Source organism: Equus quagga, chromosome 8, assembly GCF_021613505.1.
Source record: "Equus quagga isolate Etosha38 chromosome 8, UCLA_HA_Equagga_1.0, whole genome shotgun sequence".
NCBI classification, from domain to species: domain Eukaryota; kingdom Metazoa; phylum Chordata; class Mammalia; order Perissodactyla; family Equidae; genus Equus; species Equus quagga.
In genome coordinates, this window is record NC_060274.1 from 107,518,562 (window position 1) to 107,544,083 (window position 25,522).

The 25,522-nt window shown below is 40.3% G+C and overlaps 1 protein-coding gene across 1 annotated transcript in view; it reads left to right on the forward strand.

Moving 5' to 3' along the window:
* The window catches only part of SND1 (staphylococcal nuclease and tudor domain containing 1), a 402,639-nt gene that overhangs the window by 143,257 nt on the left and 233,860 nt on the right, over positions 1-25,522 (forward strand). The window lies entirely within an intron of this gene.

A 25,522-nucleotide genomic window follows, 5' to 3' on the forward strand; every position in this document is an offset into this window, starting at 1 on the left:
AAGAGGGCCTCTCCCGGAATAGGAGCACGGCTTTGTGGGGAGGAGTGTACCGATCTCCTGGTCGTTCCTGTGGAGACTTGAGCACTTTGACTTTCTAGCATGGCAGCTCTGAGGCCCTGAGAGTGTATTTTCTTGTCTTCTTAGAGCATAATATTCTGTGACCAGCTGCAGAACTTGCCATTCCAGGAAGCTGAGAATGAGTCTCCCAGCTTCCCCTTGTTTTTCTTGACCTCTCCACCCTAAATATCCTGGGCAGTTCTTTACGTCCTGGATAAACAAAGGAAATGAATGGGATGGATAGTTCCTTTGTAATTGGGGAAAATCTGATCGAGGAGGGACTGTGATTTGTCTTTTCCTTACTTTGATTCAGTGGGGATTCTTCAGGAAATGTCATGTTTTGGGCCAATTTTTATTGTGTCTTTAGAAAGTAAGGCCGTTTTGCTATATGTCTGACGTTAACACTTTGAAGCTATATTAGCATTCTTTACCTAAATGCCGATTTTTAAACTATTGGTGATGTGAGAGGTTTGCTAAGGCTCTGACTTTTGAACTAATGCCAAAGGAGAGTATAATAAACATAAATATAAGCAATTTTATTGTATACCATATTCACTAGAATGATAAATTATAGCAAGGAATTTTGAAGTTGGGTTCAAGATAAAATTGCTAGTTTTGAGGTAGAGAAACCAAACTGGATTCCCTAAAACAAGTATTAAATCTCCTCAGGTTCCTTCAGATAATAGACTCATTTGTCATTGTATAAAATTTGACAGAATGCTGCATTCATTCATGAAATGTAGTACGAATGATGGCTTTAAGCCTCTTTCAATTTCTAGATCTCCTGTTATCTGATCTAATGTCCAACATCTCTATTTCACCAAGTTGGTATCATATCACTTATTTACTGGCTCATAAACAAAAGTGTGGAGACAAGGAATTCCCTCACAAGTGTGGATTTCTATTGGAATCCATCCAAAATCATATCGAAAGGGGTGGCAGCACATTTTTGTTTCTTCTGCAGCCAGTTGTGTGGCATGTGTCATGGCATCCACCTGGTTTGTTTGAATATTGCCCTACCCTGATTCTGTTTCATCCCTAGGAGCATAGATCACAGCTTATTGCAGCAGCTGCTGAATGGTCCTAGAAGGGTAGCCCAGGGCTCTGCTCTCAAACAGTGCGCCAGGTCTTTGTAGAGTCCTCTATCTCAGGATAAAAAGACTGACCTCGAGCGTCAGATGTGGTGGCAGTTCTTAAGCAATTAGGTCCCTTCTTGGTGGGAGAAGCCTTATTTACTGGTTCCTCTGCATCAGAGTTGATTGGATTCTATTTGCGCTGAGCCCAAGTTTTGTCTCCCACAGTGACATTGTATAAATGATGAATACTGTATCCCTGCGTAGGGAGTAGGGTGCAGCTCAGCTCTGCTGGGCTGGAACATTCCTGATGCAAACTGCTTTTCCTGACTCACCACCTGAAACCACTTGCCTGTCTTCTGGGCCCATCAGTTGAGACAGCAAACACCCATGTGCTCTCAAGTCTGAGAACAGACAGGGCAGTTGCTGCCTCAGGGGGGTGGCTAGCACATCATTGCACATTTCTGCCAATTCCCTTCAGACCTCTGCAGCTGTTCAGCATGGCACATGGTGATTAAGAGGCACAGAGAGGGAGCATGTGTGCCTATGTGCTTGTGTGCACGAAAGCTGATTAGGGCAGCCTGTCACCGCGTAGGGAAGATAATGGAGGTAAAATCATCTTCTCTGCCCAGACTATTATTTGCCCGTCTCAGAGAGTGTATAATATGACAGTTTTGAGGAGTTTCGAGAATGTGAAGAAATAAGATTGAAGGTAAACTGCCACGGTGCTTTGTTAGATTCGATGGCCTCCATTTCAGTTATGGAAATTTACTTTGATTCACTCCCAAGATTTTATTCTGGCTAAATGCCTTAATTAAAGTAACCATGCGCCTCTCTGAGCCTTGGTTTTATCATTCGTGAACTGGGAATTTTATGTACGTTCCCTCTCTGATGGAGTTGCTGTAAGAATCCAGAATGATACTAGTCTTTCCTGTTTTTCCAGATGCCAGTAAGTTATGCTTTTGTATAGAATCTAGCATAGCCTTACTTTTTTAGTTATGATTTTTGTTACTTGCTCTGAGGTCAGGAGATGTTAATCAGTGTACTCGTTATTTGACTGTCATCAACCTGTTGCACGGATTCGAGTGGTACCTGGTTACATGTGGCCTCAGAGTTCCAGCTTCCACAAAATGAGTATTTGCTGGTGCGAAAGTGTGTGTGTGTGTGTACTCATGTATGTGCTCCAGTTTCGAGGGGGAGGTAGAAGGTTATGTTTGTATCCTGGAAGTGTTTCATTAGCTGTCTGAATTGCCGTACTGCCTAGTAGAATGCCCTCCCTGCCCCCTGTTTACCATCTGCATCTGTGTTTTCACTGAAATCTTAACTAAGGAATAAGCGCGGGGAAGAACTGTCTTGCTCATTTCTTCTGGGATTCTTCATGGCCCTAGGATAGTGGAGAAGTGGAATCCATGGTAACTTCATATTTTTCAGTTTTCCAGAATGGTATCCTAGGTGTATATAAGATGGTGAAGTTGATACCCTTCCAGAAGAACCAGGGCTACAGTCCTCTTCTGATAGCAAGAGTGGTTTCCTTCTGTGTGTGTACTTTTTTCCTTAATGCTTACAGGTCAGTCCACGGAAAGCAAAAGTTTGTGAGCCTAAGTCATTTTCTTCTTAGTGGACTAAAGTAATAATAACTGGGATCTTCACTGGGTTTGTTCCCCAGCTACCTTACAGAATCTCTAAAGTAGAACCTCAAAATATTTTTAATTCTTGTAATAAAGCGTTTACAAATGACATATGAATCACTCTAACGCCTGTCCCTTAATTGCAGAATTTCTATCACCATGGGAACCATTGTGTTCAGAGTTGTAACTTCTTTGCATAATTGAAGGATGAAAAATGATGGAAGAGATGGAATTGGAAGAAGCTAGAGTGCATTGAAGCTTCAGCTCTTGCAATAGGTGCTCAGTCCAGGCTCTCCTATCTCCAAAAAGCTCTGCCCAAAATATGTCTACTCCCTGAATGTTTCTGCCACTATTTGTGTTGAATAAGCAAATTTGGGGCATGAGGCTCATTTGTAAACAGCCAACTTTGTATGGTTTTCATGCCGTTCAAATTTCTGTGAACTAGGCTGACTCTTCTAGGCCCCTAAAATTGGGCATTTTTCTTGTTAAAGGCAGATATTGGAAAAGTTATTGGGCTATAAATAATTCAGGTAGTTTATTTCAAATTCCTACTGCGTTCAATTGTTCTTCTCTTTTGGAAACCTATCTTTCCTGAGGTCCATCCTTTTGGGGTGGCAGGAATCATCTCCATGTGCCCCTAACTTAGAAATCCAGCATGTTGAAAACTGACCTCATGCTATTGTGTGAGAAAATTGGGTCTCCTCCAGCATTCTGGGAGCCACACCACTATCTGTTGCTGTCAAAGACATCTGTGACACCCACTCTTCTTTTATCCCTCTTACTCTAGTCCCTCCCTCATCAACTCCTGCTGTGTATATGTGTGTGTGTTTCCTCTTCCTCCATTGCATAGCTACTGCCTTGGCTTTTATCTCCTCACTTGGGCTTCTGTAGCCTTTTTACTGGTTTTCCCACAGTCATTCTTTCCCACTCTAGTCCACTTTCCACCTGCAGCTAAAGGGAGCTTCACCAATGACAGTCACATCATGCTAAGACTGCTGGCTTCCCATTGCTTCCTGTGGCCTACAAGGCCCAGTATAATTGGGCTCCAGCCTGCTTCTCAGCTGTAACCCCCTACTCCTTCTCTCACCCACCTCCTGGCAGCTCTTCTAGTCTTCATTAGTTTTTTGCAATGTTTGTGCTCCCGCTCACTGAAGGGCTTTTGCACTTGCAGTTTTTTCTGTGTGGAATGTTCTTTTTGTCCTCATTTTCCTCATTCCCCTCCCCTATTTACCTTAGGCTTATCCCTTCCCAGATCCAAGTTAAATGTGACTTCCTGGGGGAAGTCTTTCCTTAACAATCTCTCTTCTAATAATTTAATGTATACATGACTTTTCATATCTTAATATATTTGAGAGATTATGTGTTAATATCTATCTGTCTTGTTAGATTGATTATATTAGGCCGATTAGGGCCCACATCTGTTTTGCTCACCACCCCAGGGCCCAGTACATCAAATTTATGATACATAGTAGGTACTCAGTAGATTTCTACTGTTAACTTTAGGGAAAAGGAAGGACACTGGGTTGAAGGTTGTGCCCCTAGATAAGAATACAGAAAGGGAAGGAGAAGTAGGATCCACTCAGTTTGCCTGGGGTTAGCCATGTATGCAAGAAGTAGGGCGAGATTACCTCTTCATTTCAGGAGTCCTATGTCAGTCTGGAAATGGTTATTGTATGTAAACGATATTATCTGTATTCTGGGTTAATGTGCTTTTATGAGTCAGATTGGAAGCTCAACTACTGTTAACAGCTTTGTTTCTGTGGGATAAAATGCTCAACATCTAAGCCAACTATAGAAGACGTGGCTCATTTGTTGTTTAGTGGTTACCTTTGCATGATTTTCATGCTGTTCCAATTTGTTTTGTGAACTAGACAGGCCATTTTTAAAGGTACTTCATATAATTCTCATTCTAGCTTACAGGGTTGGGGCTATCATTTATTCAGTTGTCTATTCATGGTGAGCACTGAATATTGTTTCATTTTTATTTAATTTTTAATTTTCACCTCCACCCTGCAAGACATATGTATCATTTCTATTTTTACAGGTAAAGGAACTGAAGCTCAGAAATTGTTTTACCCAGATGTCTGTGCTTTTAATTGCCACGCTAAATTAAAGGCCCTCTAGAAAGTCTCACTTCCCTGTTACGTGTGCTGAATCATATGTAGATACCCAGAGTCATGTTCCTTTTGGGGATAATACCAGTTTTTGTATATAATACATACCTTACATGCTATAAGCAGTTGATTGTCTTCAACTGCATTATCCTAGTCTACAGCTATCAGCAGGTGGTATAGCTCCATAGATCAGCCCTCCAGACATTATCTCATTACTCTTCGAGATGTCTCTGGAAGTGATGTTCCATCACGTTGTTTTTCAGAGAAACCAGTGTCAGATTGCATGCTCTTCTCGTTACACAGACAATGCGAGGTCATAGGTAACATTGGAAAGCCAGTGTTGACGCTTGATCTCCCTTTCTCTTCAATCTCTTGGCATAGGTGAGACTTCTGGGAGAAAGGAGAGGACAGGTTGCTTTTTCATCCTGGCCCAGAGGTGGGGAAAGGTTGAGGAGCACTCTAGGTGCTCGTTCCCCTGTGCACAGATAGGTGGCTGAAGGTACCAGGGGTCACATTCCATTCCTTAGCAAGAGCAGTTTTTTACTCTGTCGTGAGAGCTCTTCGAAGGCATGGAGCTTTCTTGAAGAAGACTCCTTCAATCTTCTCCCTAACTATATCCTTTTCCTTGAAAACACTTGTAAGTTCTGTCTTTTGCAATGTATTACCTAACCCTCTGTGTTAAGTACAAAGCTGGCAGTCTGGTTATTCTTGTTCTTAATTACCTCTGATGTATTTTAGTTTGTTTTTTATAGACATTTTCTTTGTCATCTCTACATTTTTCACTTCATATTAATTTGATTCACTCACACTGTGGAAAAGTCCTTTACATTAACCATCAAAACAGGCCCTAAGGTTGTGAAGGCATTGTGATTTAAATTGACAGGTTTATAAGAGGTGGCTTGTCCTTGCCTTCTCAATGCCAGCTGTTACCATGAATGTGGCTGTATATTTTTTGAGTAAGTGACTGAAGATATTCACCAAATCGTGAGAAGTTTTGAATGACTTGTAATTTCTGACCATGCCTTTTTCTAGTAAGGCTTCTCCCACTTAGGCGTGACGGGAATGTGTCAGTATGCAGTGGAGACCAAGGGTTACTTTAGATGCCGTTTACCCTTCAGATGTTGGGAATGGTCCTTGCCTCCTTAGCTGCCTTGTATGGTGAAGGTAATTAACAGAAGTGAGTGTAGAGTTGCCTGTTTCTGGACACTTGGCTGTTCTCAGCAAGGCAGCTTTCTACCTGCTGCCACCTAAATGCTCTTTTTGATAATGAGTTTTTGGTTTTTTTTAATCTGCAGATTGTGGAAAGTACCTCTGTGCTTTAGGGGCCATCGGGATGTGGAGCTGAGCACACAGCTTCTTGGTGAAGTGTGGTATTTGTATGATGTATATTGTAATATCCTCTTCAGAAAGCCTCTCTAAGTTAAACGAAGAAACCAGAAGTTTCCACTGCATTCCTGGAAATTTCTGTATGCTCATCTGTGGGAAATGATTTATTAGCTACCACCAGAATGCTTAAGGTTCTCATCTCTCTGGGTAATACTCTTAGATTACTTGCTTATCGTTAAAGAGTTTCTTCCCTGGACTCCCAAGTTGCTCGCAGTTTTCTTGTGAAAGTTCTTATATTTATAACATGATTTGTGGTCAGCTTGTCTTAAACCACCCACCTCTGCTCTTTTCAGCTAGGTTTCTGAAATGTCGTCCTTGGGGCTGGAACTTTCCATGCTTATTCTCTGCAGACTGGGATTTTATTTTAGGGGGAGATTTGTGCTGAATCAGCTCAGCTGTGTTTGGGGGTAGGGAGAGTACAGGCTTTTTTCCCCGACTTTAAAAATAACTGTTATGTGCCAAAATCCCTATAAAAATGTGCTGAATTGCAAATCTTTGAACTTCCTATAGCTCCTGGTTTACAGAGGATAGATTCTTTGGAGCTTGGGCTCATGATGGTGAGCAGAATACCTTACGTTGTAGAAGAGTGTGCAGTGAGACTGGGCGCAGATGTGATCAGTTGGGAAGGACCCCTGGCTTTGGCCATCTTTGTCAGTATTTCTTCTCCAGTAGTTTCATCTTGTAAGGGTCTATATAGGGATAGTATATACAACTTTTCTAACAAGAAAGAACTTTTCTTGTGTTTTTGCAAAAATAACACATCATTCAGAAGTATTGAGTCCAATTTTTAAGCACCACCTTTCCAGGGTTTCTTCCTGTGTGGCCTGTTTATGTTATATCCAGAAAGTTAGGCTACTACTTCCCGTTGCTGGAGTATTTCTTTCCTGAGAGTATGAGTAACTTGTGCATGGATAAGAAAGTAGTATCCTCAAGGGTCTGTTGGTTCTAAGGTGGAATTTCTGTCAACTCTTTATAGCTGAGTGACAGAAGCGGTGTTTTAGGGCTTTATCTTCCTAGTTGGGGTCATGTAATTGTAAGCTCCTTGTTTAATGTTTTTAAAATCTTAATGAAGCTTTTTGCCCTTAGCTGAAACAAGTGCTTTTACTGATGCCTGGAACTACCTTCTTGTTTTCAGTTACTAGTTGTCTTTTTTCTGGCAAATTTTCAGGTTTTCCTAAAATGCTACAGTACTGTCCCATGACGACTGCTGGCTTGAACTGTCTTCCTGGCATTTTCATGATGATAGGTGTGGTGCACTGAATAGTGTCCCCTCAGAATTCATGTCCATTTGGAACCTCAGAATGTAACCTTATTTGGAAATAGGGTCTTCATAGATGTAATTTGTTAACTTAAAATGAGATCCTGCTGGATTAGAGTGGGCCCTAAACCCCATGGCTGGTGCCCTCATCAGAAGAGGTTAGGACGCCGAGACAAACAGAAGGACATGTGACATGGAGATTGAAGTGACACAGCTGCAAACCAAGGAATGCCAAGGATTGCCAGGAGCCACCAGGAGCTGGGGGGAGGCAAGGAAAGAATTCATCCCTAGAGTCTTCAGAGGGAGCGTGGCCCTGCCTGTACCTTGATTTCAAACTTGAAGCCCCCAGAACACTGTTTTAAGCCAACCAGTTTGTGGTACTTTGTTATCGCAGCCCTGGCAAAGTAATAGAGTAGGAAAGTATGTTAGCTTCTTCACGTATCTGGCCTCTTGAGTCTTGGCTGAAGTTCTCACTAGTGGACTTGTACTTTGGTAACGACCTCCTCCACCAGAGTAATCCATAGGGTAAGGTTTGACGATGTTGGTGTGCTTTCCCCTCTGGTCCCCTGCCTGTCTTGTCTTGCTTTCTACATTTGTGTTTGCTCTTGTTGTCATTACTTATCCTGAGTTTTAATGCCTTCCTGTCTCCAGAGTAGCTGACAAGTGGTGTAGAGTAATTGCTACTTGAGAGCACATTTCCACTATTGTCAGGAAGCACTGCTTCCCTTCCTTGAAGGTTGAGTGCTGATTTCTGCTTAAGAAGGCTGCCATAGTTCCAGGGCCTCCATCACTTGTACTCCAGTAATTAGCAGCATTTTGAAATATGGCACGCTTTGGGAGAAGTCATTTCTGACAGTAGCTTATGGTGAACCATGCTCATCCCTTTCAAAGGTGATGAATAGAACATTAGGAATAATTAGCACAAGTCTGCATTCTTGTGCACCATGTCTAATGTTTTGCCCACTTTAGAGTACATGCTATACAGAGCTATGCATGAATTTTCTTCTGTAACTATAGGAGTCCCAGGTTTTGTCTCCAAATCAGGCCTTTTTGGACAAGGTATTTTTTTTGCTTGGCCTTTTCACCTCTTCTGACTTCAGTAAGTGTTTGGACTGGGTTGGCGGATGGAGCAGATAGTCCTCTTCTGAAGACATAGGTTGAGTAGCTTTATTCTCTTTGAGGACTCAGTTCCTAAAGCTTCAATCATGCCTAATCACTTTATGTTAAGAAGGCGATGGGGCCAGCCCCATGGCCTAGTGGTTAAGTTCGGTGCACTCTGCTTTGGTGGCCTGGGTTCAGTTCCCAGGCATGGACCTACACCACTCGGTGGTGGCCATACTGAGGCAGCAACCCACATACAAAATAGAGGAAGATTGGCACAGATGTTAACTCAGGGCAAGTCTTCCTCAGCAAAAAGAAAAAAAAAAAGGAAAGAAAAGAAGGCCATAGGTGGTAACCTAGTGAAATCAATTCATTGTTATTATTCATTCAGCAATTTTTTGAGCAACTACTATGTGCCTTACCTTGTTCTAGGCATTGGGGATAGAGCCTTACAAATGCCTATTCTCATGAAACTATTATTTTAGAAAAGGTCCATATAGTTATTGGGTACCTTTTTGGAGGTGAAACAAAGATGAATAAAATATCACCTCTGTTGCAAGTTGCTTACAGTCTATCTGGGGCAAGATTACATCAAAATGTGTGAAGTTGAATAAGAACAGATTTGAATAGCTGGTGAGATAACAGAAACGTGTCTCTTGGCAGTATTGGATTAATATTAATGTGAGTTGTATAGATCATAGTTGTCTTTCAGAGACAGGAGAGGTCTCACCTGCTGTGACCCTCATGCACTTAATGGCTTCAGTACCGCACATACCTCTGACTCTTACATATAAATATTTCCACTCCTAACGTTTTTCTCTGCCTGCAGATCTGTTTCTGGCTACTGACTACTGGATACCCAAATACAGATTCCAGTAGATAACTGACATCTGTTATGGCCAAAATGTAGCTCATGGCTTCCATATGATTTTCTTCCCTGCCCACAGACTGCCTTGGCTACCTCTGTTGTTGATCTTAAATAATGTCTCACCCACCTAGTGTCCTGCACTTTAGAATCAGCAGTCTCCTCATTCCAGGTTCACCTGATTCTGCCCCAGTTATCTCTTCCACATCTTCCTTTTCCCAGTATTTGCAGTGGCTTTTAGTCTGTGTGCTCCTTCTCTCTCACTTTAATTGTTGCGAGTCCTTCTTAAGCAGTGGTCCTCCTCCTCCTAGTCTGCGCCGTCTTTCATAGTGCTGTCAGAATTGCTGTCTCTCCTCACAGTCCTGATCATTTCACAGACTCTGGTGATACCCAGATACCTGCACAAAACATCTAACTCCTTCAATGAACATAAAAGCAAGGGAAAGGCACTTGTATATAAAATACCATAACGTCATTTAAGGATCTTGCTTCCTTTTGCAGTGTTACTTTTTACTCTACCCTCCATATAATACGTCACAGAGAACTTCTCACCATTCCATGGACATTCCAAGACCTTGATGGTTTCCTTGTCACCTATCTTTTTAAATTTCCTCATACCAGTGCAGACTTGGAGCCCCACTTCCATGAAGCTTGAGGCATAGTACTATCTGATTGAAATGCAGACCAAGGCCTTACAAATAGGTAGAATACCTGTTTTCTGTATGTAGCTTATGATTATTAACTTATCTCTGCACCTGATTAGTAGCAGCATGCCAGTGCCTTGCATTGTCAGTGCCTCGTTGCGAGGCTCTTTGAAGTCTTCATGAGGCATTCTAAGCAGTCATTCTTTATTGCTGATCTGGTCTGGGGCTATTTCTCTGTCTTTTCTTCATAATCGAGAATGTGCAGCATTTGTAATTTGTTCTCTTTAAAAATGATTTGAGAGGCCGGCCCCGTGGCCGAGTGGTTAAGTTCGCGCTCCGCTTTGGTGGCCCAGGGTTTTGCCGGTTCGGATCCCGGGCACAGACATGGCACCGTTCGTCAGGCCACACTGAGGCAGCATCCCACATGCCACAACTAGAAGGACCCACAACTAAAAATACACAACTATGTACCAGGAGGCTTTGGGGAGAAAGAGGAAAAAAAATTAAATCTTTAAAAAAAATGATTTGACAGAGGGGTTTACTCAACCAGTAGGCAAAAAATTACCATTTTTTACTTGAATCCTCCATTATTATTTTAAAAATCTAAGTGACAGCAGGTTGATTGACCCTGACTGTTCCCTGCTATCCTATACCCCCTGACTTAGGGTTCATAATGTCCCTATTCTCCAATAACAGGCCAAATGAATTGGAGGTGAATGTCAGTGACTTGCTCTACTTTGCCGTTTCTGCAGCGTACAGGGTGCCTTTTAGCCTGGCAGGTTGCTGCTGAGCTCAGCCCCTCAGAGCCTGTCAGGCTGGACTTTGATGCGGGGTGGAGTACTGGGAAAGGAGAGACCAGTTAAGCAGCTGACTTTTCTCCACTAGGCCAGCTTTCCATCACCTCTGAACCTCTGACCCTTCTTCATTTTAAAAAGAAAAAGAGAAGGGAAGGGAAGGAATGGGAGGAAGGAAGGAAATCACAGAACTGACCTGGACACTGATTAGAAATTAGGTGAACATGTTTTTTGAAATTTTTCCGTTTTCTCCCCAAAGCCCCCCCGGTACATAGTTGTGCATTTTTAGGTGTAGGTCCTTCTAGTTGTGGCATGTGGGATGCCGCCTCAGCATGGCTTGACGAGCAGTGCCATGTCTGTGCCCAGGATCTGAACCAGCGAAACCCAGGGCCACCGAAGCGGAGGTCGCAAACTTAACCACTTAGCCATGGAGCCGGTCACAGGTGAACATGTTTTGATGAAATGGTGTCACATGCAGCTGGAGAGCTTGGGGTGGCTTCTTTGGTTTTCTGGTTGAGATATAATCTTAAGCGTGTGGTCAGTAAGTTCCTGAAGTCTCTTTCTTTATTTGTAGAATGGGCATATTGTTTGGACAGCTGTGATTTCTTAGGTGGCTAGTATGGGGAGGGAGTCGAAGGAGATAGCAGCATTAGGAATAAATTTGGAGCAGGGCAGAAAGGATGGAGCTGTTTAAGTTCCTCAGGGTGAGACTAGAACCCAGAACCTCAAATGCACACCTGCAGCCTTGTCTACAATTTGTCAGCCCACATTAAAGTGAAGAGGTAGCCTAGGACATTTCTGTGACCTCAGAGGCAGGAAGATACGCAGCTGAAGATGAGTATGTTCAAATTCTTACACTTGGGACAAATTCATTTCTTTCACTTTGCCTTATTTTCTTAATGTGTAAAATACGAAGGAATCTATTTTCCATCCTCTAAAAAGATGATCTTACTGAAGAATCCAGAAAGGCTCAATTAGTCATCCTGGTATCTCTAATCAGACTCTAACTCCTCCTACTGATAAATGCGTAGTTTTCCTAGTAGTGATTCTGGAGAGCCACCATAGAGGGGCAGGCTGATTCCATTGCCTGACACTGGCCCCACCTCATAGGATGTGAGAAAACTCTGGCAGCTGGAGTCCCAGACCTGGTCTTGTTGTTCACATAGCTCCATGACCTTGGATGATAGGTCCCTTTATTTTGGTCCTTGGTTTTCTCGTCTGTAAGAGGGGGAGTGGATATTTTTGCCCTGTTTGCGCTAATTGACCTACTTGATCCTTTCACATTTCTGAAAGTGTAATATTTTCACAACAAATATTTGTTTTATTTTAAATATCAATGAATGTGAATACCTGTGATAGCCAAAATGAGGCGGTTTGAGGGGTGTCTGTGCATGTTTGCGTGAGACACCACGTCCCTGTGTCCTGTGACCACTGGGTGACTCCTTATACTTACTGTGAGCCCTGCATGTTGGAGGCCTGTTTGTTGAGGGAGCTGTAATATAAATCTTTACCACCTCTGTGGAGTGGCTCTTCTACCCACCAGACTCCTGCCTCCCCAAGAGAAAGCTAGGAGATTGAATTCATTCTTTTCCCACTTCTGCTTATGTTACTGAGTTATGGTCAGAGTCTCTTTTATATCTTTTCATCTGAAATGTTTATATTTTTATAGTTGGGGTTACAGTCATGTTTACCATTGGCAAGGCCTGCTTCTCTCCCTTTTCTAGGATCTTTGTCTGTCTTCAGATGGTTTTCTCTCATTTGAGGGCTGGTGTATGTTTCCCTCCATCATTCATCAGTTCACTAAATTCTGAAATAATGGCTTTAGAAACAAAATCCATCAGAATGATTGACTCCTTGACGTCGAACCGGCACTTTTTCACATTTTCAACCAGTCTTTCCCATTGCCGGTGGTGCTGCCAGCTGTATGGAAGAAAAGCAGCATGCGGTTTGAACTCCCCAGCATGTGAGAGATTTTGAAGATGAAAGACAAAGATGAGTCGTGTTGCTGCTCTTCAGTATTTCTGGCTCGGTGGTCCCTAATCATAGCTTTCCAAAGGGAAAATAGCAATAAGATCACTAAGCCTAGATTTATGATGTCTCTCTCGCCTTTCAGAGTGAAAGTGGTGTGATTGTCTCTTATGTCTCCTCCTGTGCAGACACAACTCCTTCTTTCTTTCCTTCTGTCTGTAACTTCCTTGTTTTCCTTCTTCTGTTTATTCTTCCTTTTCCCCTGCATAGCTCTTCCTTTCAGTTTTCATCCCCCTCCTCAAAAGTGCTTAGACCATCAATATGAACAACTGCAAACTCTAAGCTTGTAGCTCTCATTTTCCAATTTGCATGCCCCATCTGCCATAGTGTCTGACTTGGCTGTTGCAGTAGATCCCTGGGACCTCTCTGGCCTTAAGAGGAAAAAAGTGATTTGCTAAATGCCATTTTTTTCTTGTTTCTGTTCTTCCTCCCAGCAACATGAAACTTGGTTCAATCCCAGAGTTGACACAGCCTTAGCTTCTCTCTAAACAGAGTTCACTTAGTTTGCTTGATGGTTCTAGTTTCTTCTTGGGCTTGGGTTTTCTTGGGTAAACACACAATTTTCCAGGCTACATAATATTGTGCTACATTTAAAACTCTGTCTGTTTTAACTGTCATTTCCTTCTGTTTTTGGAAAAGGGGAAAACACAAATGAGGAAGAAATTAGTCAGTCACCCCTTTTAGTCTGGATTTCCCTTCCCTGGGGGATTCTAGTTGATGGGCCAGGTTGTATGTGTCCTTGCTGGGTGCTCTAGTGACACATCAGCTTGGTGCTGCCCCAAGCACAAGTAGCATGTGAGGGGCTTGGACACTATATCTACTAATAAAAGAATAACTGTTTGGATGACACTGTGGCCTGCTGCAGAGTCTGGGGGAAGTGTGTTCTCCTTGCATGGCCTAGCTTCCTGGAATCCACATTTGGATTTGATTCTTTCCTTCTTCCTTGACTCCGTGTCATCGTCTGTGTCCTCCAGCCCTGTGTGTCGAGGTTGATGAGCAGCAGTGCAGGGTTGATGTCTTTGAAGGTCCTCATTTCTTCCTTTTCTTGCAGAAACTCCTTTTTGCATTGGTATGATTTCTATGGCAAGGCAAAGATACTTTTCCTTACAGCATTTTTAAATTTTTAAACAGCCAGGAAGACATAATTTAAAGCATTTTTTTGTTTTACATAATATAACATGTTCTCTACTTTAAGGAAAAAATAGATGTAGATATTTTTAGAAAGCACATATATGGGTAAAGCAGAGATTCTTTTTTTATTTTCTCCTAAAGATTTTCAAAGTCACATCAAGAAAATAAATGCTTTTGGTTGTTTCATCTGCTTAAACAGACATTTTGAAGTCATTTGGCAGGAAAGCCAATATGGAAACATAGACTATTTTTGACAAACTATTGTGTAAAATAGACAGACATTTAAATTAACATATCTTTTATCTTTTAGACACTTCTTTATTAGGAAACCAATAAACACTATTTTACGTTTTTCTCTTTATTTTTGTGTGTGTGGTTTTTTCTTAATTTTAATAATCTTGAATAGGTAATACATTCACTTGGTTCAGATCTCGAGTGATAATAAAGGGTGTACAGTTGAAGAGCTCCCTTCTACCCTGGCCCTTCACCGATTTGATTTACCTCCTCACAAACAACCGGTGTTACATTTCCTTGTGACTCCTTCTAGAGATATTTTAGGCCTGTATAGGCAGATGTGTTTGTGGGTGGGTATTCTTCTCTCTTTTTCCACAAATGCTAGCATCATAAATAGTTAAAATTTCATACGTATGACCCAAAATAGTATCTTTCCATTTCCATTTCATTTTTATGTGCTTAAAAGTACTAAAGGGTTGTCATTGTTGATCTGCACAATTTAGGGAAAGCTTACAAGTGTCCTGTAAAACTTCAGCCTAGTTTTCTCTGTGGCCATAATTTTCCTACTTGAAAATACAATTATGAATTCTAATATTAGTGATATTGTTCACTCTGTCCTTATGATACTGTATTTTGTTTTTGCCCTTGTTATAAATAACATTTACTGCTGGCTTTCTCAGTCACAAAAGCAACACTTGTTCATTCTAAAAAAATATTTTTGAAAAAGGGGAAGTTAAAGCAAAAAAGAAAAACTACCACCCAGGGATAGCATCTGTTAATACTTGACTGTATATTATTCCAGTTTTCTTTTTATGTATTTTGGTATTTGCATAATTTTCAACTTAGCTAGTAATTATATGGTACTTACTGTTTTGTGACCTTCAATATGATGGTTTCCCTGTGTCATTAAATTGTCTTCTATATGAGGTACTTTTATCATTTAATATCAAGTGAATGTTTAATCAGTGTCCTATTGTTGGCTATTTGTAGTGTTTTAGCATATGGTCTCTAGACCCAAACAGACATGAGTTTGCATCTCTGGAGTAGTGTTACCTAACTCAGGCCTGTCATGAACATTAAATGAAGTAATATATGGTAAGCGCTTAGTGCAATGCTCGGCACATCGTAGGAGCTCAATCGATAACAGCAGACTACTGAGTCAGGGCTTAGGAATATTAAGAACAGGGAGCAGTATATAATATGGCAGATAAAATGAACTGGTTTTCTTCTATATGCTGATAAGGTCAACTGAGGGAAGAGGAGCAGTGGGGGGAGAGGAGGGCGTAAATGTGGCCAGCATTTTTTTGTCCTCTTTTGTCTTCCAAACCAATCTAATAAGATGGCAGTCTAACAGATTGCCTGTCCTTTTTCAGAACATCTTTTGGATGCCCTGGTGCTCAGTGGCTCAGACTTGGCTCTGCCTGACTCAGAGAGGAAGTGGGAGTGGGCCTGGGGAAGGGAGAGTTGGGAAAGAACTCTTAATATCTTGTTTCCTCCTGTTCTGAGATTCCTGGCACATTCTTTGCAGCCTGATAAGAGTTCCCTTGGGAACTGACAGGACGTCTGATGAGAACTTAATTTACTGTGACCCAAAGGAAGCTAAATAGAGGGCAAAGTATTCCCCATTCAGCAGGGTTTTTTGTTTGTTTTTTTTTTTGTTTAGCTTCAGTGTCTCTGAAAGTCTCAAACTTGAAGCTCAAAATGTAAGATTCTCTGTCTCCTGAACTTACCTATCCAACCATTACTGTTTGATCATCAGTTAGAAGTAAGTGTTGGATGTTGGATACCCTGCTTTTCAACTTCCCAATTGAATGCTCAATCAATCCAGCATTTCAGAATACTCTTGGTCAGTTTGATACATTTATTTTTGAAAGGTAAACTGTTAAATTGAAGAGTCATTAGTGAATTCAGATATTCATTAAATTTGATATAATACCATGAGGTGGGTTTAAAGTACTTCACCTGATACTTCAGGTGAGAGATTTGTTATTATTTATAGTATAGAGTGATGATTCCTGGTTGCTCATATCATAGTCAACTGAGAAGCAGTTACGGATTTAGCCTGGGTCTAAGTATGGGGTATGCTGAAAACAAAATGAAGTAGAAATGCTGCTTTATTAAAAAAATGAAGGCAAACTGGTTATGCAGATACAATATTATATTATTATACTGTCATTTTTCCATGATGTTACCTTTAAGTTTCCACTGATTTTAAATGGTGTCCCTTTTACAATTGAGTGCATTTTAACCAAAATTTTGATAGAAATAAAAGGCCAGATTTTATATATATCCTCAGTACTACTGTCATTTGTCATCCCAGAAAAATTATTTGTCAGTTCTTTGAGTTCGTCATAGAAAGGCAATTATAGAAGAAAGCCTCATTTTTAGGAAAGTAGTGAGGTTTGATTTTGTTTTTGTAAACATCTAAGCTAAGTTTTCTGTTGTAATTAGATCTTCTTTCCTTGGTCACTGGAGACAGAACAGGTGTTGAAGGCCATCTCTATGATTTTCCTTTCTGTTACCTGAAACTTCATAAGCACGTTTCTTTAAAGGACTAAACCAGTTTAGGTCTAGGCTTCACTTTGGCTGTATAGCCATATGGCTATATAGCTATATAGCAAGTTCAGATTTTTGCCCATTTTTGTTGTGTTAATCACTTTATCCGTTCTTGTCATCACTTCAGTAGGGGTAGCATTCCCACTGCTAGGAAAAGATGGAGGATTCCTTTGCAATTCCCAGATATAAATCTCCTTATGAATTCCCTTTAAAAATTTTTTTAAAGGTTGCGTTAAATGTTATACACAATTAGCATAGGTCTGTGCTGTTATTTTTGAAAATAAGGAAGTAGGAACATGCAAGCACTGAATAAGAATTGGTCACAGGCCTTCTGGAGAATTACAGTTAGGGAATCTAGCCTCCCCTCTTGTCAGTGACACACAACTTAGTGCTTTTCAAGGAGGGTCACTAACTAATGTTACCTTAGATCACACCTTAACTCTGAGGATCTTTTGTTTTCCTTCTATGGTTATTTTTTTTTCCTGATTATAAAAGCAATATATGTTCGTCGTAGTAAGTTTGGAAAGTATAATGGGAATATAAAAGTAATTCAAATAACTATTTACATTTTGGGATATTTTCTGTTACTTATATATGTCTATTAGTTGAATCCATCTATATGTCCGCCCTCACCCCCACTCCCAATTGACAGTATAACTCGAACATTTCCCCACATCCTTAAAAAGGAACTTTTTTTTTTTTTTTTTTTTTTGAGGAAGATCAGCCCTGATCTAACATCTGCCAATCCTCCTCTTTTTGCTAAGGAAGACTAGCCATGAGGTAACATCCGTGCCCATATTCCTCTACCTTTTATGCATGTGGGATGCCTACCATAGCATGGCTTGCTAAGCGGTGCCATGTCCACACCTAGGATCCGAACCGGTCGACCCCAGGCCACCAAAGCAGAATGTGCACACATAACTGCTGCGCCACTGGGCCGGCCCTTAAAGGAACTTTTAATGTAATAATTTCAGTGGCTTTATGTCATTTTAGTCCATGATTGTATGATAATTTATTTCACCAATCTGTGTTCATCTTAGATTTTTTTGAACTAAGGTAATGTGGTCAAAAATCAAAATTTTTTCAACTTTCAAAACCAACTATGGTAGGTTTTATTTTATGTTTTAATAAACAGGTCATACTATGTGATGGAATCAGCTAGATTCACTGAAAATATGAAATCACAGACTTCTACGCTGGGAGGATCTACAGTTTAGAGGAGTTAAGGACAAGGAAACACCTATGTATTAACTGATGGTGTTGAATACTGTTTTAGACAGGATTTGGTCATTTAAGAAGTGTCATAGCTTGTTTCCCCCTTAAGTATTGTGTATTTTATTTCATTAAAAAAGTAAACCTTGGGCCAGCTGGTGGCGCAGCAGTTAAGTGCAGATGTTCACTTCAGCGGCCCGGGGTTCACCGGTTCAGGTCTCGGGTACAGACATGGCACCGCTTGGCACACCATGCTGTGGTAGGCGTCCCACATATAAAACAAGTAGAGGAAAAGCTCAGGGCTAGTCTTCCTCAGCAAAAAGAGTAGGATTGGCAGCAGATGTTAGCTCAGGGCTAATCTTCCTCAAAAAAAAAAAATAAACCTTTTGGGATGAGCCTGGTGGCACAGCAGTTAAATTCATACCTTCCTCTTCAGTGGCCTGGGGTTCGACAGTTTGCATGCCAGGTAGGGACCTGTGCACCACTTATCAAGCCATGCTGTGGCTGTCCAACATATAAAATAGAGGAAGATGGGCCTGGATGTTAGCTCAGGGCCAGTCTTCCTCAGCAAAAAGAGGAGGATTGCTGGCAGTTGTTAGCTCAGGGCTAATCTTCCCCCCAAAAATAAATAAAATAAAAATAAAAAGTCAACCTTTTATGTTTCCTGAGATTTTAATTCTCTAATTTTAATCTTTATTCCTTTTTTCTTAAATTTCATTTAGCCTAGTTCTTAATGCTTACTTTACTTTCCATTATTCTTAATTTTTTTGAAAATAACGTAGCAACAAAATAGTCTCTTTGTATTTTTATTTTTGATTTGCTCGTATAGATCAACAGGAAGTGTAGCTATCAGTTGGGTAGTTTTGGAGAGAAGCAGAGTCAATAAGAGAAGTTGGAGGTCTCTATCTCTCGGCCTCCTCATGAACTACTCCTTCAGCCCCTGGCATTGTACCATCCATTTATTTTAAGGGTTTAAATTTTAGCTTCTAAAATGACTCAGACTTGGGCTAACCCTGCTGGACTGTAATTCTGTCCAGGCATATAACAGACTTAATTTACTGAAATGACTTAATTTTACTGTGGATTACTATTCTCGTACTTCAGATTTTATTTGCTCTGACATTTAGGATCTAGTCATAACTCTTTCATTGAATTTCTGTTTAAATTGGGGAATTCATATAACTTTACTGAATCTGCTTTCTCTTATATAGTGATGTATGCTTGCGCTAGGTGATAACTGTGGCCCCTTTCCTTCTTATTTTAAATACGTCATCCATTTTACTCTAGCCCTTAAAAGCTCAGTTAACTGAGTTAGAATTTTAAAAGTTGTCTTTAATTATATAATAAAAATATTTAAATCTTAATTATTTTTTAAAAAGTAACTTACTAAACAGATGCACTTTTTGTTTTCACTCTTTGTAAGTTAACCTAATTCCAAATTGTATGAATTTGCCATTTTGTATTGCAGAAGACCCATCTTGCATAACTTTTCGACAGGTTATTTCACTCTTCTGAGAAACTATTATTGTTATAGACGTTGTTAATGTGGTTTCCCCATCACCACAGCCCAGCCACCTCTAAGCAGCTAAAAAAATATTCTCCGAATGTTCAAGACCAGCAAAAATGTAAAAAAAAAAAAAGAGAGAGAGAGAAGCAAAAGAAAAACCTCTTGTAGATGAAGAGTGATTGCTTGATAGATTGTGGAATTATTAAAAATTGGTTATATTCATACTTTTCAGGTTTGAGAGTTGCTTGTTAGACCAATACCAGTTAGGTAGTTCTTCTCCCATGTGCTCCACATCACAGAGTATCTCTAACATGCTTACGAGTTCCTAACTAGACTTTTGAACCCCATACTTTAGCATTGGATGTTTTATTGATTTAATTGCTATATTCTTATGTTTATTGTGATGTTTACTCACAGGAATTTTGTCAGACGTCACTAACAGAATACTCATTTTGTTAGATATGATACAGTAGTTCAATTTATAACCTTCTGTCAGTTATAGCCGTTTCTTATGCAGGTTCTATTTATAAGTGCATCAGTCTATTTAATCTGAACATGCCTATGCATCTTGGTTTACCTTTTACAGAGAAAATAGTATATTATGGACCTATCCTTTCTATTTCAGCATGTAATTAACCTGAAATTTCATTGTTATTCTTTAGTATATGTATATGCATTACTGTTCTGAGTTATATATATATGTGGCATTTTTTCTAATACAATAAGTTTGAATTCTATTTCCTGCACCTGCTGGTTGTTCTGAAATGAACTCTTTGATTGAGCTTTAGACTATTCTTTTGAGATTGTTTGAGAAATCTCTCCTTAGGGTAGTTTACAGGAAGATCTTGGCCAGTGATTGCAGTAAACTCTCATCTGTAGTTTGAAACCTCAATTGCTGATTTTCTAGTGTTTGGAGGTTGGTGCTTTTGTGTAATCTTGGTGGTTGTATCAGAATGCTCCTCATACTCTCTGGGCATTTTCCCATTACCCTCTAAAGCTGCTAGAAGTTTAGGCTTTGTTCTTCTTTCCCAGGGAATTGTCTGAACTTCTATGGTTATTCTATAGTGGAGGATATTTTAAAATATCATCACTGGGGCCGGCCCCGTGCCTCAGTGGTTAAGTTCGTGTGCTCTGCTTTGGCAGCCTGTGGTTTCACTGGTTCGGATCCTGGGCGCGGACATGGCACTCCTCATCGGGCCACGTTGAGGCAGCATCCCACATGCCACAACCAGAAGGACCCACAACTAAAGTATACAACTATGTACTGGGGGCATTCGGGGAGAAAAAGCATAAAAAAAAAAATATCATCACCATCTTCTTAGGTTGGTCTTAGGATGATCAGATTAATTTATGGCTAAAAAAGTTGTCTAATGAGGGGCCTACCCAGTGGCACTGCAGTTAAGTTTGCACACTTGGCTGCAGTGGTCTGGGGTTCGATTTGGATCCCCGGCGCAGAGCTACACACAGCTTATGAAGCCATGCCGTTGCAGGCGTCCCACATATAAATTTAATAAAAGAAGATGGGCACAGATGTTAGCTCAGGGCCAATCTTTCTTAGCAAAAAAAGGAGGATTGGCGGCAGATGTTAGCTCAGGGCTAATCTTCCTCAGAATGAAAAAAAAATTATCTAATGAGTAAACCAACTTTCCTGTTCTTGAGATATTATCTCATCTACTAAAAGACACTTTCTTTAATGGCAGAAGCATAAAAATTCTTTCCATGCTAAATTATGGAGGAGAGCTCATTGGGACTTTGTGTTCATTTCTTTACTCCTGTGCCATAGAAGAATTTATCATTAGTTTCTCCACTTTGGACTCTTGGAGGTGAAAGCAGGAGAGAAGTTGGTTCAGCTGATATGAAGAGCATCATATAGAAATTACCACACATGACCCCTCGTGGAGAGATGCATTGCTATGTGTACCAAGGATATATTCAACCAGGCTAAGTAATGAAGATAGGAGCATCGTTGAAACCTGAATTAAGTCTGGTTCATTTTAAGTGAGTGAGTGTGAGCAAGAAAATATGGAAGCAAATGCTGCCGGTAAGAGTTTGGTAAAAGCCTATAGGAATTGTATTTTTTGGAAGAATCTTTCCATAGTTTATAGCTGTATCGCTTGTGGCATCCTCAGCAGTGGCTGTGCTGTTTGTCCTGAGCAGATGGCCTGTTGTGAGGATATTTGCTTTCCTCTGAAGTGCCTGGTTGATTGGTTGATTATTTGGACCATCCCCTGAGACATAGGCACTGAGAGATTTCTTCCTCTTTATGAGAGAGTAGCTTTTAAGAAGGAAAAACGGATTTGGTTGCGGTTCTCTGAAGTGGTCAGATTAGGAGATTAAAATATTTCTCATATGGTTGACTCTGACGGCTTAGTTGTGTTTGTTAATCATTGTTTTTCTGCATATGCCATCAGTTGCGCTCTCAACTGATTCCCAAGGCACTTTCTCTTATTTTGAAAAGTAAGATTTTTATCCTTATAGTAAGTTTTTATTGAAGTGGTTCTCAGTGTACTTTCTCTTATTATGGCTGCAGTCTCAAAAGTATATCTACATGGATAAACAAAATATGGTATATGCACACAGTGTGTAGACTCTGCCATAAAAGGAAGTGAAGTACTGATGCATGGAACAGCCTCGATGAACCTTGAAAGCATTATACCAGGTGAAAGAAATGAGACACAAAAGACCACTTATTATAGTTGCGTTTATGTGAAATGTCACGAACAGACAAATCCAAAGCAGTCAGTAGATTGATGGTTGCCAGGGGCTGGGGAAGGAGGGAATGGGAGTGACTGATCAATGGGTAATGGGTTTCTTTTTGGGTGATGAAAGTGTCCTGGAATTAGATACCGGCAATGGTTGCACAGCATCGTGAATATACTAAAACCCACTAAATTGGAGTACTTGAGAATGGTGAATTTTATATTGTATAAATTTTATCTCAAAGATGGAAAGGTACATCTGTATGTTGGCACAATGGCTGGTTAATGAAGGACAAGAAGTACTTGGTGTTTCTTTCTTGATGCTATTGCTGGCTGTTATTTTATCCATTGAGTTAAGTGATGTTGAGAGTGGGGATAGGGGTGGCAACTGAAATGTCCTAGGAGTCCCCTCATTAAAGGAAACGTATACTTGCCCAGTGACTTGCTAATTCATGGAAAGTGCTGTTGGATAATCACCTTTAAGTTCTCATTATTAATGGGGATAGGAGAGGTTTGGTTAACATGCTTGATTGATTCCAATCACTTTTGCATATTTACTATCTTTTACCTAAACTCAGTTTTGAAAATCCTTCTACTCTCCCTCTTTTTGGAAACTAGTTCCTAGTGTGTTGACTAAGTGTAGATAACAAGCCTTATATTTTGAGCTGCTTTGGTATATGCAGGTGTGAATGTATGAATTAAAGCTTTACTAACAGGGGCAGTGACTGAGGAGGCACTTGATTGATACATCAAACGTATTTTACCAACTTTTATCATGTTCTCCAGATTATCTGCTGCTGTGTGTCGTGTTGCATCACCACCAATTCTTGATTTATGATGTCACACCCTTTGCTAATCTATGCATTATATTAAACTACAAAAGAAAACCCCCCAGGTTGACATCAGTTTTTATCGACTGCTGTGATGATTTAGGGGGACAGAATGAATTCAGTTTGTCACATGGGGAAGTCTGTGCTCCTTGTCTGCTCTACTGATGGGAAAATAGGATCACAGGGCATGAGTTGGGGATGGGCACAGTCCTTCAGACGTTAGTAGCTCTTGACCTTGGAACTAAAGGAAGAACAGCAGGCTAGTCTGCTGCAGAATGTTGGGGCTTAGTGAATGACCAGTTGGCAAAGTAATATTTTACATCCTTCATCCACTATTCCTTAGCTGTATGAAGGGCTACAGCTAGGTATTAACAACCATCAACCAGTCCTATCAGACTTGTTAGTGACCAGCATGCTGAAATGCAGTTCCTTGTTACGTGACTAATACAGAAAACATATGGCAGGCAGGTGGTGGTGGCAGCATTATTATCAGTGCACAGTGAGATGGCAGTTCATTTGCAGATAGTGATGCCCACCTGCCATGGAAACAGTACACCACTGGGCACCTGGAAGCCCTCATGATTGTGTCCTTCTAACAGGGTTTAGCCTGCCCTGCATAGTCCTTATTGGTTGGCAGACAGTACTGAGTGGTGACCCTGGCCTCAGCCGGGGAGCTGGTGTGATGAAAGAGTCAGCATTGAAGTCTCTATGAGCAGGCCATTTTTTTTCTTGTAAATATATATGTTTTCTTTATATATTTTATTCCAACTAACTGTTAGTTTATTTTTTTAAACTTAATCCTAATTTTCCTTCTTCTAAATGTAATTTAAAACTTTTAATCTCAGAAATTTATGATGTGAAAAGTTGAAAATACCCTATAATTGTTCCTTTGAGGATAAGCCCTTCTAACAATGTTAAGTATATTCCACCAGATTCTGTTTCTATGTGTGACCCTGAATCTTATTCCCACAAGTAGGATTATATTATAGGTACGATTGTGCATTTGCTTTTTTAATTTGGACATGTTTCCGTAGCAGAATGTGTAGATCTCCCTTGTTTCAGCAGCTACAGCATGTTTATTGAGAAGTGCTAGTAATACACTAGTGGAAAATAGCTGTGGTCACTGCCAACTTGGAACTCGTGGGCTAGTGTGGGGTTAGATCACAACTTATAATTATGCTATTATGTTTAATGCATAATGTGCATTTATGTTCAACTTGTACATACATCTTTGTTTCTACAGACTAAATTCCTATAAGTAGAATTGCTGGGTCAAAGGACATCCACGTATTAAATCTTAGTACAGTTGCCAGTTTGCTCCAAAGATGTTCTACCAGTTTAAGTTCCTGTCACATGAAAATTGAAAGTTCATTAGACAAAAGCATGGACAATAGTGATTAAATTCAACTGGAGAACTCGATAGAGGTGGGAAAATTATGATGGGATCAATGATGGAATTCCTACAAAGTGTAGATCTGCGCATGACAGATCTCCGAAGGAGGTCTTTTCCTCATAGAGGGAATGTGTCAGAGCAGAAGACATTCAGAATTATGTGACAATTTTAAAGGAAGTCAGAGAGCTAGGGACTACTCTATAACACTCTACTACTGCCTCTGAGAAATGGTCAAGCACCCACGTTTAGTTAGACTTGTGGGACCTAGACGTGCAGCTTGAGTTGGTTCTGCTTTTTAGAAAGAAGGAAAATAGACCAAGGTACTTTATATCCGGAGAAAGGTGGAATAGTTTATCCTCTGTGACAACCTGAGACTTCTCCTCCTTTATTAATGGGTTATTGGACATGACTTCTAAGTATCATTGCCTTTAGATAATCACCTGTTTTCCTGGGAATGTAATGGAATATCCTCTTCAATTCCTCAAAGAGATTCTGAAATTGGCTGGATTGACATAAGAGTTGTCTGGCCTCTGCCTGCTCATGCTGCTAAGTTATTTCCTTTTGCAACGTGTGAGTACAATAGCCTAAGCAAAACAATACACACACACACACACACACTTAATTGTGGTAAAATGCACATTACATAAAATTTGCCGTGTTAACCATTTTTGCATACAGTTCAGTAGTGTTAAGTGTATTCACATTGTCATGCAACCAATCTCCATCTCTCTTTCATCTTGCAAAACCGAAACATTAAACAACAACTTTCCATTCCCTCCTCCTCCCAGCCCCTAGCAAGCACCGTTCTTCCTTGTTTCTTTGAGCTTGGCTATTCTGGGTAACTCATTTAAGTGGAATCATATAGTACTTCTTTCTTGTGACTGCCTTATTTCACGTAGCATAATGTCCTCGAGATTCATCCAGGTCCTATCATGTGTCAGTATTTTCTTCCTTTTTGAGGCTGAATAATATTCGATTGTATGTATATATCACACTTTCTTCATCCATTCAT